This window comes from Callithrix jacchus, chromosome 1, assembly GCF_049354715.1.
Source record: "Callithrix jacchus isolate 240 chromosome 1, calJac240_pri, whole genome shotgun sequence".
In the NCBI taxonomy this organism is placed as follows: domain Eukaryota; kingdom Metazoa; phylum Chordata; class Mammalia; order Primates; family Cebidae; genus Callithrix; species Callithrix jacchus.
Window position 1 is genome coordinate 67,830,977 of NC_133502.1, and position 13,244 is coordinate 67,844,220.

General features: G+C 41.6%; 1 long non-coding RNA gene across 1 annotated transcript in view; it reads left to right on the top strand.

Moving 5' to 3' along the window:
* LOC103791597 (uncharacterized) overlaps positions 1-12,651 on the top strand; it is a 72,692-nt gene extending 60,041 nt beyond the window's left edge. Inside the window, exon 4 of the long non-coding RNA XR_008480224.2 lies at positions 12,176-12,651. This is a non-coding gene — a long non-coding RNA (uncharacterized LOC103791597). The remainder of the gene's footprint in view (positions 1-12,175) is intronic.
* Positions 12,652-13,244: the final 593 nt, after the last annotated feature.

A 13,244-nucleotide genomic window follows, 5' to 3' on the forward strand; every position in this document is an offset into this window, starting at 1 on the left:
TAGCCTCCCAAAGTGCTGGGATTACAGACGTTAGCCACCTCGCCCAGCAACTGCGTATCTTAAACAACAGAAATTTGTTCTCTCACAGTTCTAGAGTTTGGAAATCTAAAATCTGCAGAACCGGTTTATTCCCAGGCCTCTCTTCTTATTGCGAAGATGGCTGCCTTCTCACTGTGTCCTCATGTGGCTCTTTCTCCACGCATCCAGCTTCCTAGGGTTTCTCTCTCTCTGTGTCCTAATTTCCTCTTCTTTTAAGAACACCAGCAGCTTCAATAAGGACCTTAACGGCCTCACTTTAACTTATTGCTTACTGAAAGGCCCTGTCTCCAGCTATAGTCCCATTCATGGGTACTGGGAAGGGGACACAATTCAGTCTGTAACAGGTATTTACTATCAACGTGACTTTTCTCTGTCTTCCCTGATCATGAAGCTGAAGTAGTGTTGTCAGCCTCCTCCTCTGTAAGTTGTTCCCTCACCCCTGATCTCTGATACAGTTTTTTATTTTATTTTATGTTATTTTGAGACAGAGTCTAGCTCTTGTTGCCCAGGCTGGAGTGCAGTGGCACAATCTCTGCTCAGGCTCACTGCAACCTCCTCCCGAGTTCAAGCAGTTCTCCTGCCTCAGCCTCCCGGGTAGCTGGGATTATAGGCGCACACCACCACGCCCGGCTAATTTTTTGTATTTTTAGTAGAGACCAGTTTTTCCCATGTTAGCCAGGCTCGTCTTGAACTCCTTACCTCAGGTGATCCACCCACCTCAGCCTCCCACAGTGCTGGAATTACAGGCCTGAGCCACTGCGTCCAGACTCTGATATAGTTTAGATATTCATTCCCTCTAAATCTCTGCGGAAACTTGATCCCCAGTGTTGAAGGCGGGGCCTCGGGGAAGGTGTTTGGATCATGTGTCGGATCCCTCATTAACTTCTTGGTGTAGTCCTCCTGGTAATGAGTGAGCTCCTGGTCTGTTAGTTACCTCAAGATGTGATTGTCATAAAAAGGCCTGGCACCTCCTCTCTCTCGCCTCCTCCTCCCTCAGTATGTGGCACACTTGCTCCCCCTTCCCCTTTTGCCATGATTGGAAGCTCCCTGAAGCCTTTACCAGAAGCAGATGTTTGGCTGGGTATAGTGGCTCATGCCTATAATATCAGCATTTTGAGAAGCCAAGACAGGGGGACTGAGACCAGCCTGGCCAACGTAGCAAGACCCCATCTCTACTATTTAAATATTGTTAAAACTTAAAAAAAAAAAGGAGATGTTCTTGCTATGTTTTTTTGTACAGCGCACAGAACTGTGAGCCAAATAAATGTCTTTTCTTTTCATTACCCAGGTTCAAGGAATCCTTTATAGTTTATTTGCATTGTTATGAAGGATTCCTTGACCCTGGGTAATTAAAAGCAAAGAGATACATGTGTGTATACTAATCACTGTATAGACACACGTCCATAAATATTTCTATTTGTAGCCATGTGTACCTATGTTAAGCCATACAAGAGTTCATACTGATCTAATTCAGTGCCACATGGATCATTCTAGACTTCTCTCCTTGTCTGCAATTTTTTCTTCCCCTCCTTCAGGGGATTAAACATTTATAATATAGTTAGATTCTTTTTTCACATTCTGCATTCCATCCTGGGGTTATCAAACTTCCTAAATAATTTTTTTAATTTGTATACATTAAGGTTCATCCTTTGTGCTATAAGGTAATATGGGTTTTTATAAATGCATGGTTTCATGTATCTACCATTACAATATCATACAGAATAGTTTTCCTACCTTAAATAAATCGTCTGTGCTTCGCCTACTCAAGTCCCCTCATCCTCTGATTTCTTGGTAACCACTGATCTGTTTACTATTTCCATAGATTTGCCTTTTCCAGAATGTCATATAAATGGAATCACCTAGGATTTAGCCTTTTCAGATTGGCTTGTTTCACTTAGCAATACACATTTAAGATTCTTCCATGTCTTAAGGTAGCTTTGGTAGCTCATTCCTTTTTGTTACTGTATAGTATTCCACTATATAAATGTATTAATGTTTGTTATTTATTCTATTACTTATCCAACCCATTGAGATACACTGAAAGAAGTACAGTAATTCTGATGATAGTTGCTGGACATTGTGGTGTAGTGGTGAAGAATACTAGCCCTGACTTTAGACTACCTGGCTGCTGCCACCTTCCAATATGTGATCTTAGATGAATGACCTAACCTCTCTGTGTCTCAGTGTCCTTGTAAGACAGGGATAACAACTGTACCTATAGAGTATGAAACAATACATGGTTCCATAAAGATTACCCACTTCTGTAATTGTTTATTTGCACATACCATGCAGCAAGCATGTTACATACATCCCTCTATGCCTTCCAGCAAAAATGGGGGAAACTTCATTTCCCCATTTAATTTTATTTTTTAATTTAAAAAAATATATATATATTTTTTTCTAGACAGAGTCTTGCTCTGTTGCCGGGGCTGGAGTGCAATGGTACAATCTCCGCTCACTGCAACCTCCGCCTCCTGGGTTCAAGTGATTCTCCTGCCTCAGCCTCCTGAGTAGCTGGGATTACAGGCACACACCACCACTCCCTAATTTTTTGTATTTTTAGTAGAGACAGGGTTTCACCATGTTGGCCAGGCTGGTCTCGAACTCCTGACCTCATGATCCACCTGCCTCGGCCTCCTAAAGTGCTGGGATTACAGGCTTGAGCCACCACGCCTCATTTCCCCATTTTATAGACAGAGAAGCTGAAATGCAGAGATAGTAAATCATTAGAACCAGTACTTGAACTGAGGTTAGTCATTTTATGAAGGCTCTGATCATTCAGCTTCATTACAGTGATTCCCCAGACCTTAAGAAAAGTTTCTTTTCCTGTAGCCCTAGTCATACTGGACCTGCAAACTAGAATTTTATGAAGGGCAAACTAGAATGTGTGAAACAGAGGATGATCAAGTTGATGAAAAGTTTTGAAACCCTTTTAAATGAGGTATTACTGAAGGAACGAGGGTTGATTACATGGGTGAAAAGATTAAAAATTGGAGATGAAATAAGTCAAAATGTTAACAATGTGTGTCTCTCAATGGTAGGCTAACAGGTGATTTTTAAAATATATTTATAGATTTTCTATGATATATATATGTGCATATATATATAATGCATCATAGAAAATCTAGAAATATAAAACATATAAATATAAAAAATATATTGTCTATGATGCATATATATATATATATATATATATGCATCATAGAAAACCTAGAAAGTATTTTAAAATGCATCAGAGAAAATCTAGAAAATTTTAAAAAGTAATAAAAGTATACATGTATATATAAAACTTTTATAAGAAAAAAATACCTTAATAAATTACGGCTAAAAAAACCTTGAAATACAGATTAAATGTTTTTTGTTTTGTTTTGTTTTATTTTGAGATGGAGTTACACTCTTATTTTCCAGGATAGAGTGCAGTGGCGTGCTCTCAGCTCACTGCAACCTCCGCCTCCTGGGTTCAAGCAATTCTTCTGCCTCAACCTCCCAAGTAGCTGGGACTATGGGCACACACCACCACAGCTGGCTAATATTTGTATTTTTAGTAGAGACAAGGGTTTTACCATACTGGCCAGGCTGGTCTCGAACTCCTGACCTTGTGATCTGCCTGCCTTGGCCTCCCAAAGTGCTGGGATTATAGGTGTGAGCCACTGTGCCTGGCCCAAATGTTTTGTTTATGACTTCAGAAGACAGAGTTAGTGCTCAATATGTGAAAACTATCTTGCGGAACATTTGGGCTTATAATAAATAAAATTGGCTGATGTGAGGTAGCCACCTCCCCTCTACCAGAAAGGGTTTGATCACAGATTGGGATCAGGCTAGATCAGATGACTTCTGAGATCTCTTTAGCTTTTATTTCATAACCTGGACTTTTACTTAAGAACACAAAATGAGGAGCCTCTGGGAGATGTAGGAGGCAGGTGGGGTTGAAAAAAAAAACCCACAAAATGTTTTTAATGTTTTAGCTCATGATGTACAAATTGATGCTGCTAATGTAAATGCATTTAGTTTATTCATCTCTCCAGGCACCCAAGAACACTGAGAGATTTGTTATATGTACTAGGATAAAATGAACCTGTATTTTCTTAGAATAATTTGAGAAGTTTTGCTCATTCAAACTAGACTTTTTTTCATCTTATATTGGTTTTCTAGGGCTGCTATAATAAATTACCACAACCTGCATGGTTAGAAACAACAGAAATGTTTCCTCTCACAGTTGCAGAGGCAAGAAGTCCCAAAATTAAGGTATTAACAGAGCTATCCTCCTTCAAAGGCTTTAGGGAAGAGTCCTTCCTTGCCTCTTCCAGCTTCAGGCAGCTGCAGGCATTCCTTGGCTTGTGGCTGCATCACTCCAGTCTCTGCCTCTGTCTTCATATTATCGCCTCTTCCTTATGTGTCTCTCCTCTGTGTATCTCTTATAATGACACCTCGATATTGGATTTAGGGTCAACTTGTATAACCCAGTATCGTCTCATCTTGAGATTCTTAATTACAACTCCAAAAACCTTTCCAAATAAAGTCATGTTTACAAGTTCTGGGAGATGGACATATATTTTGGGGAGGCCACCATTCAATCCACTACATGAGTGAATTAAGAAGTTGTGAGATATTTTGGCAATTTGCTTTCTGACACTGATTCTTTGCTCTAGTCCTTCTTCCTCTAGCCCTGCCAATCTTCCTGCCCACCTCTGATACTTATTCCAGTCAACTTCTATCTTAAGAGTCTCTGCTTTCAATTCCTCCAGGAAGCCTTTCCTGACCACTGTGGTCTTGCTCACCTCTACAGGCCCAGCATTTAGTGTGGCATATGCACAGAACTTGAATTGACAAATCTACCAAAGGTCAAAGATGATGCTCACCTTTCTTCTGAGTTACTGAGAAGTGGTACGCTTTTAACAATTCTTGGAGAATTTCAGGGAGAGGAGGCATTTCTCTTATTTGAGGATCTGATAAATTCCAGGAGATTTTTCCATTGTAGCACACTGCAAATATTTAAAGGGAATGAGGCGGGGCATGGTGGCTCACACCTGTAATCCAGCACTTTGGGAGGCCGGGTCGCCTGAGGTTAGGAGTTCAAAATCAGTCTGGCCAACATGACAAAACTCTGTCTGTACAAAGAATACAAAAATTTGCTGGGTGTCATGGCACACGCCTGAAATTCCAGCTACTAGGGAGGGTGAGGCAGGAAAATCACTTGAATGTGGGCGGCGGAAGTTGCAGTGAGCCGACTGTACTCCAGCCTGGGTGACAGAGCAAGACTCTGTCTCAAAACCAATACATAAATGAATAAAAATAAACAAATAAAGGGAATGAGAGGCTTAACCTAAACTGTTTTTTTATTCTCAAGGCACAAGAATGTAGTGTGTTAAAGTCTAATGCCACAGTTACTACAGGGCTATTGACTTTAATTAACTGAGTAATTTTGAACAGTGGGAGTTTTTTGTTTTATTGTTTTTGAAAGAGGAAGAGGAGGTTCTTTTGAGGAAAGCCTCACTGTAACTAGGATGGCAGGAGGTGAAGGAGTAAGGGGTGAATCTTCTCTTGAGGTAGAGCAGCCATAACTGGATCTAAGTGACATAGCTTGGCTAATTAAAAGCAATTAAAATGGCATATTTTGAGGCTTTGTAATTGATTTAAAAAATTGGATTTGGTGTCCTACTCACCAGCAACTTGCGGGGAATTCATCCCTTTCTCCCAGTAGCTTTTTGAGAGGTGATTTATGTTTTCAGAAACCGTAAATGGTGGTTCTTGATTTTGGAGCTTGATCCTGAATTGAGTTTTGTTTTTCCTTGGGATTAAAGACTCTGAGGTTCATGTCTTGAGTTTCAAGGCTTTTTGTTTCTTGGAGAAAAGTTAATGAATGAAGTGGGTCTGTTTTCCTTCTCTCACTCGCTGCCTGCTAGGAAATACCAGAGTTTGACTTTCCATCTCACCCTTGACCTTGAATATGTGTTTTGTTTTTTCTCAGTGAATCAAGTGGAGCAAGATCCTAAATTGAGAAAGGGGAAGGGAAGGGAGGTGTTAAGGGGTGGAGAGGGGCAGTGGTGTGAAATTGTGTGGAGGACAGTGGAGAGGGGTTAGAATAGGGATGCACAGTCTCATTACCCAGAAGCACTAAGGACCCACTGGAGATTTGGGAGCTAAAGTCATGAATTTCAGTTACAACAAACTGACTGGCTTGTTTGACAGTCTCCATCCAGATTCAGCTGCATTGTTACAGGCATTTAGTGGGCATGCGTTTAGCCCAGTGCGTGCGCTTGCCAAGGGAGTAAGACAAATCAAGACTGGGGCAAGGATGTCAAAGGTATGGCAAGGCAATGATTAGACATCTCCAGATGCCCATTGACATACAAGCCCTCTTTATTAGTCTATGAGGGCTACTGTAACAAAATACCACCGACTGAGTGGGTTAAGCAACAAGAATCTATTTTCTCACAGTTCTGGAAGCCAAAAGTCCAAGATCAAGGTGTCAACAGGACTGGTTTCTTCCAAGGCCTCTCTCCTTGGCTAGCCGTATTTGCCTTCTTGCCATATTCTCACATGGTCTTTTCTCCGTGCATACGCATCCCTGGCATCTTTTCCTCTTCATATAAAGACACCAGGCAGGTTGCTTTAGAGTCTACCCGATTGGCCTCATTTTAACTTGATCACCTCTTTGAAGAATCCATCTCCAAAGCATTCACACTTTCTCAGTACACGGTAAAAAATACATTTTACATTTGACCCAGTGAACACATACATAGATACATAAGAGTTTCCACAAGATGCACAATGCACTTTAATATTTTAGACATTTTCTTTTCCATTTAAAAAAATCTCTACAGGGATATTTAGGCATGTCACACAAATAATAATTACATAGTTATGTGTGGATAATAGTGTAGTAATGTAAACACTATTGGTTTAACAAAGTATTGTGTGACTTTTTATATTTTGTTTGTTTGTTTTCTTTTTGTTTTGAGATGGTGTTTGGCTCTTGTTGCCTAGGCTGGAGTGCAATGGCACAGTCTCAGCTCACTGCAACTTCTACCTCCCAGGTTCAAACGATTCTCCTGCCTCAGCCTCCTAAGTAGCTGGGGTTACAGTCATGCGCCACCACACCCAGTTAATTTTTTGTACTTTTTTAGTAGAGATGGGGTTTCACCATGTTAGTCAGGCTAGTCTCAAATGCCTCAGCCTCCCAAAGTGCTGGGATTACAGGCATAAACCATCATGCCTGGCAAGAATTGTGTACTAACCAATAGGAAGATAAATGGCATATATAAGGGAGATAAAATCCTAATTGATTACAATAGGAAATGAATTTCACAAACAGTTGAATAGAGATATAGAATATATGCATATTATTTAAAAATATGTGAGCAAAGAATAGAAGTAACAGTCAAAAATGCTGAGAGTGCCCAGCTTTAGTGAGAAGGAAATGCTAAGAAGTGGGGCTCAGGAGGTGGTAACTTAGAATTTTTTTACATTAGAAGCTTTTGAATACAATTTGACTTTTAGACTATGTGTATATATTGTTTGATGAAAATAAAAAGTAGGCTGGGTGAAGTGGCTCATACCTGTAATCCCGGCACTTTGAGAGGCCAAGGTGGGGGAATGGCTTGAGCCCAAGAGTTTGAGATCAGCCTGGACAACATAGCAAGCTCTGCCATAAAAAAATAAAATAGGCCAAGTGCAGTGGCTCACACCTGTAATCCCAGCATTTTGAGAGGCTGAGGTGGGAGGATCACCTGAGGACAGGAGTTTGAGACCAGCCTGGCCAACATAGTGAAACCTCATCTCTACTAAAAATATGAAAATTAGCCGGGCATGGTAGCACATGCCTGTAATCCCAGCTACTTGGGAGGCTGAGACAGTAGAATCACTTCAGCCCAGGAGTTGGAGGTTATAGTGAGCTGAGATCACACCACTGCACTCTAGCCTGGGTGACAGAGCAAGACTCTGTCTCAAATAAAAATAATAATAATAATAATTTTAAAAATAATTTTTAAAAAGGCACATAGTATATTCAGCTATCTATTCTGCTGACCCCTTAGGGACAGACCTGGTTGAGTTTCATGCTGCACCTCCAAACCTGCACACCAACTGCTTGTAGCTGCTTTTTATTCAAAATTTCAAGCTGTGCATTTATTTCATAGTGTTTGTATGAGGGGGTTTTCAAAAAGTTCATGAAAAATATGTATTATAAAAAAACTACATATGCATTTTAAAATATTTTTCCACCAAAATAGTCATAGTAACTTGTTACAACATGTATGAACAGGATCTAGTTTGAGGCACAAGAAGGGTAAGACATCAGTTTGACCAGAGCCCCTATCAGATCAATATGAATTCTACTGAAATTGAAGCAAGAATAGCAAATTGATGGTGAAGCTCAGGTGGAAGAATGGTGTAATCATTGATGTGCTTTATGAAAAGTTTATGGGGACAATGCCTTAAAGAAATCAGCAGTTTTACAAATAGAAAACTCATTTTAAGAAGGGATGAGATGATGTCAAAGATAAAGCCTGCAACGGCAGACCATCCACATCACTTTGCAAGGAAAAAATTTATTTTGTTTGTGCCCTAATTGTAGAGGACCAGCAACTAATAGACAACACCATACACAGCTCAGTTGGTTCAGCCTATACAATTCTAACTGAAAAATTAAAGTTGAGCAAACTTTCCAATCAATGGGGGCCAAAACTGTTATGCCCAGGTCACCTGAAGACAAGAGCAGGGCGTTCAGTGGAAACAAGTGAGGTCAAGATCCTGAAGCACTTCTTTGAAGAGCTGTAACAGGAGATGAAAAATGGCTTCACTAATACAATCCCTAAGACAAAGCAAAATCAAAGCTAAGGCTACCAAGAGGTGGAAGTGGTCCAATCAAAGCAAAAGCAGACCAGTCAAGATCAAAGGGTGTGGCAACAGTTTTTGGGATGCTCAAAGCATTTTGTTTGGTAACTTTCTGGAGAGCCAAACAATGATAACAATGGCTTATTATGAGAGTGTTTTGAGAAAGTTAGCAAAAGCTTTAGCAGAAAAACACCCGAGAGAGGTTTACCAGACAGTCCTTCTCTACCACAATATTCCTGCTCATTCCTCTCATCAAACAAAGACCATTTTGAAAGTGTTCAATGGGAAATCATTGAATATCCACCTTACAGTCCTGATCTGACTTCTGATTTCTTTTTGTTTCCTACTCTTTAAAAAATCTGGGCTGGGTGCGGTGTCTCATGCCTGTAACACCAGCACTTTGGGAGGCCGAGGCAGGTGGATCACTTGAGGTCAGGAGTTCAAGACCAGCCTGGCCAACATTGTGAAGCCCTGTCTTTATTAAAAATACAAAAATTAGCTGGACATGGTAGTGCATGCCTGTAATTCCAGCTACTCAGGAGGCTGAGACAGGAGAACCAGTTGAACCCAGGAGATGGAGGTTGCAGTGAGCCAAGATCATACCACTGCACTCCAGCTTGGGCAACAGAGCAAGACTCTGTCTCAAAAATAAAAGAAGAATCTGCAAAGGGAACCCATTTTTCTTCAGTTAATAATGTATTGGGAGGATTGCTGGGAGGTCAAGGTTGCAGCGAGCTATGATTGCACCACTGCCCTCCAACCTGGGTGACAGAGTGAGACCTTGTCACACACATACACACAAAAGACAACATTGACATGGTTAAATTCCTGGACACTCATTTCCTTATCGATGAACTAAATGGCTGGTATCATCATTTACAAAAGTGTCTTGAACTAGATGGAGCTTATGTTGAGAAATCAAGTTTATATTTTAAATTATCAACTTTTAATTCCATTTTTCCATGAAATTTTTAAAGCCCTCTCATATATTAGGTCAGAGGTTCCCTGTCCCTTTAGTACATGAAGATGCTTCTTTCTTTACAGAAAGTTGGGATGACCAGTAGTAAAGAGCACAAACCCTTGAGCCAGGCATTTCCATTTACTATATGACCCCAGCACGTGTAGTAACGTCTCTGCCCCTCAGTTTCTGCCCCCAGTGCTAAATATGTTTAGCGCTATTACTTTTTGTTGTGAGTAAATCAACATTCTAGATTACACAGCAGTTGCTTGTCAACTCTGGGTGCCCAGGAGGAGTCAGGCTCAGCACCTCTAAAAAGACAGAGTAGAGGAGGAGACCCTGAAGTGAAAGGACCACAGGTCCTACTGCCTCATGAAAGGGAGGCAGCCCCAGACTGTCTTTTCTATCTGTAACATAGTGATAGTAACAGTACTTACCTCATAGGAGTGTTAGGAAAATTAAACAAGTTAATATTTTTTAAGTGCTTAGAGCAGTGCCTAGCATGTTAAATAAATAAAATTTCACAAGAGAGTAGTGTCCTTTTTGAATCTACAGCTTGAGAAAATGTGTACTTAACACTCCAAATTACCATGCATTCAGTAATATTCTATGAAATAATTTATATTGATATTTATCACTCCTGGATTTGTACAATTTGCAAGACAGTATATCTGTGCAATATATTATTACTTATCAGTCTATAGAAACTATTTAATATGTATATGAATTTGCAATAACTCTGAGGAGGTCAGGTGTTCACAATACACATATATGCTCCATACACTGATCCTCAATAACTGAAAAGTAGGACTATAATTGGTCATTTTTAACTGATTAGAATCCTAGAGTTTTTATATTTACACTAACATACTGTTCTCTCTCCCCCTACCAAGTCATGGCCCAATACGACCCTGTGAGAGTTCAGTAAACAAAACTAACACATACTGCAGAAGTTTGGCACCTTAGAAACTAAACATAAGAAATGATTGACTAGGGTACTGGGAGGCATGCTTAGAATGTAAGTGTAATGAACAAAGCTTCAATCTACTTTAACTCATTGCCTGAGAATTGACTGCGTTAACAAAAAAGGGTTAGCCAACAGCAGATGTCGGGAACTGTCAGAAAACAAAAGGTGAGAAGGATCTCTTGCACTGTCTAGGGGAGAAGGTACCCCGACCTATGAACAGAAATAATTCATTCTCTTGAATGCAAATATCCCTATACTGTGGAGATACCAAGCCTCATGATTACATCATTAATTTTTAATCTATCCTTGTTTGTTCTGATCCAAGTTTAACAAGCAACATCCTGTGATAATATGGCTTCTCCTGTAGGTTTGTCTATGGGAAAAATTATGTTTAACACTATTACATTTCATCATGAGTAAATCAGCATTCCAGATTATGCAGCAGTTTCTATGAGTAAATTTATTTAACTTGAGTCTCTGAAAGAGTTGTCAACTCTGGGTGCCCAGGAGGAGTCAGGCTCAGCACCTCCAAAAAGACAGAGTAGAGGATGAGCCCCTGAAGTGAAAGGACCGCAGGAACTACTGCCTCATGAAAGGGAGGCAGCCCCAGACTGTCTTTTATAATAGCAATATGGAGTCCTCATTCTCAATAGGCTTGTAACTTCGATTTTTTTCTGGTAGAGAGCGATCTTTACTACATTATTATCCCCAGGAAAAGGAGGCTAAGGTGTATTTTGCCGTTGACAACCAGTGCTGGTTTGGAATGTGTGCTACATCAATGACTTAAAACTATTTTAAGTTACTACCACTTATGTATTGTATTGATTTCTTCAGTTCAATAATTATCCTGAGTAATGAGCAAAACATTTTGTTGGAAGACGTATGGCTATAAAGATGGATTACAGAAATGTGGAAGCAACTCAACTGTTCATCGTCAGATGAATGGATAGACACAAGGTGTATACATACAATGGAATATTGTTCAGTCTTAAAAAGGAAAGAGATTCCAGCACAGGCTATGTCATGGATGAACCTGGACGACATTATGCTAAGTGACATAAGCCAGACACAAAAAGACAAATACTGTATGATTCTACTCATACGAGATACCTAGAGTAGCCAAACTTACAGAGACAGAAAGTAGAATGGTGGTTGACAGGACCTGGGGAAAGAAAGGACAGAGAGTTAACATTTAGTGAGTACAGAGTTTGTTTTACAAGATGAAAGGTTTTGGAGATGGGTGGTTGCTCAATAGCATGAATGTATTTAATGTCACTGAACTATCCACTTAATAATTAAGGTGGTAAATATTATGTTGTGTATGTTTTACCACACTTTTTTAAATGGGGGAAATTTTGATTATGGTTCTGTCCTAGGGTGCTTGCTACAGCCTGCAGGAGAGGCAGACAGGAGAGTTGGAACAGCAGTATGGAAATTGAGGCAAAAGAAAGGTTAACACTGTCTGCGGAGACCCCGGCCCATCTCATGAGGAAACTAACATAAGATGGAGACCATTATGTAATTCCCTCAAAGGCTTAAAAGTCACTTCACAGAAGCTTCTCATGGCTGCTTGAGAAACACTAGGCCCAGGGCCAGGCATGGGTACTCACGCCTATAACCCCAGCATTCTGGGAAGCCAAGGGGGGTGGGGGGGTGGATCACTTGAAGTCAGGAGTTCGAGACCAGCATGGCCAACATGGCGAAACCCTATCTGTACCAAAAATACAAAAATTAGCTGGAAGCGTGGCACGTGCCTGTAATCCCAACTATTCGTTAGGCTGACGCAGGAGAAGCGCTTGAACCGGAGAGGCGGAGACTGTAGCTAGTCGAGATTGCAACCATGCACTCCAGTCTGGGCAACAGAGTGAAACCCGTCAAAAAAAAAAAAAAAAAAAGAAGGAAGGAAAGAGAGAGAGAGAGAGGGCGGGGGGTAGGGAGAGAGAAAAGGAAGGAAAGGAGGAAAGGAGGGGAGGAGAGGGGAGGGGAGGGGAGGGGAGGGAAGAGGGAGAGGGATGGGGAGGGGGGAGGGGAGGGGAAGAGAGAGAGGGGTGGGGAGGGGGGAGGGGAGGGGAGGGAAGAGGGAGAGGGATGGGGAGGGGGGAGGGGAGGGAAGAGGGAGAGGGATGGGGAGGGGGGAGGGGAGGGGAAGAGAGAGAGGGATGGGGAGGGGGGAGGGGAGGGGAGGGAAGAGGGAGAGGGATGGGGAGGGGGGAGGGGAGGGAAGAGGGAGAGGGAGAGGGATGGGGAGGGGGGAGGGGAGGGAAGAGGGAGAGGGATGGGGAGGGGGGAGGGGAGGGGAGGTAAGAGGGAGAGGGATGGGGAGGGAAGAGGGAGAGGGATGGGGAGGGGGGAGGGGAGGGGAGGGAAGAGGGAGAGGGATGGGGAGGGGGAGGGGAGGGGAGGTAAGAGGGAGAGGGATGGGGAGGGGGAGGGGAGGGGAGGTAA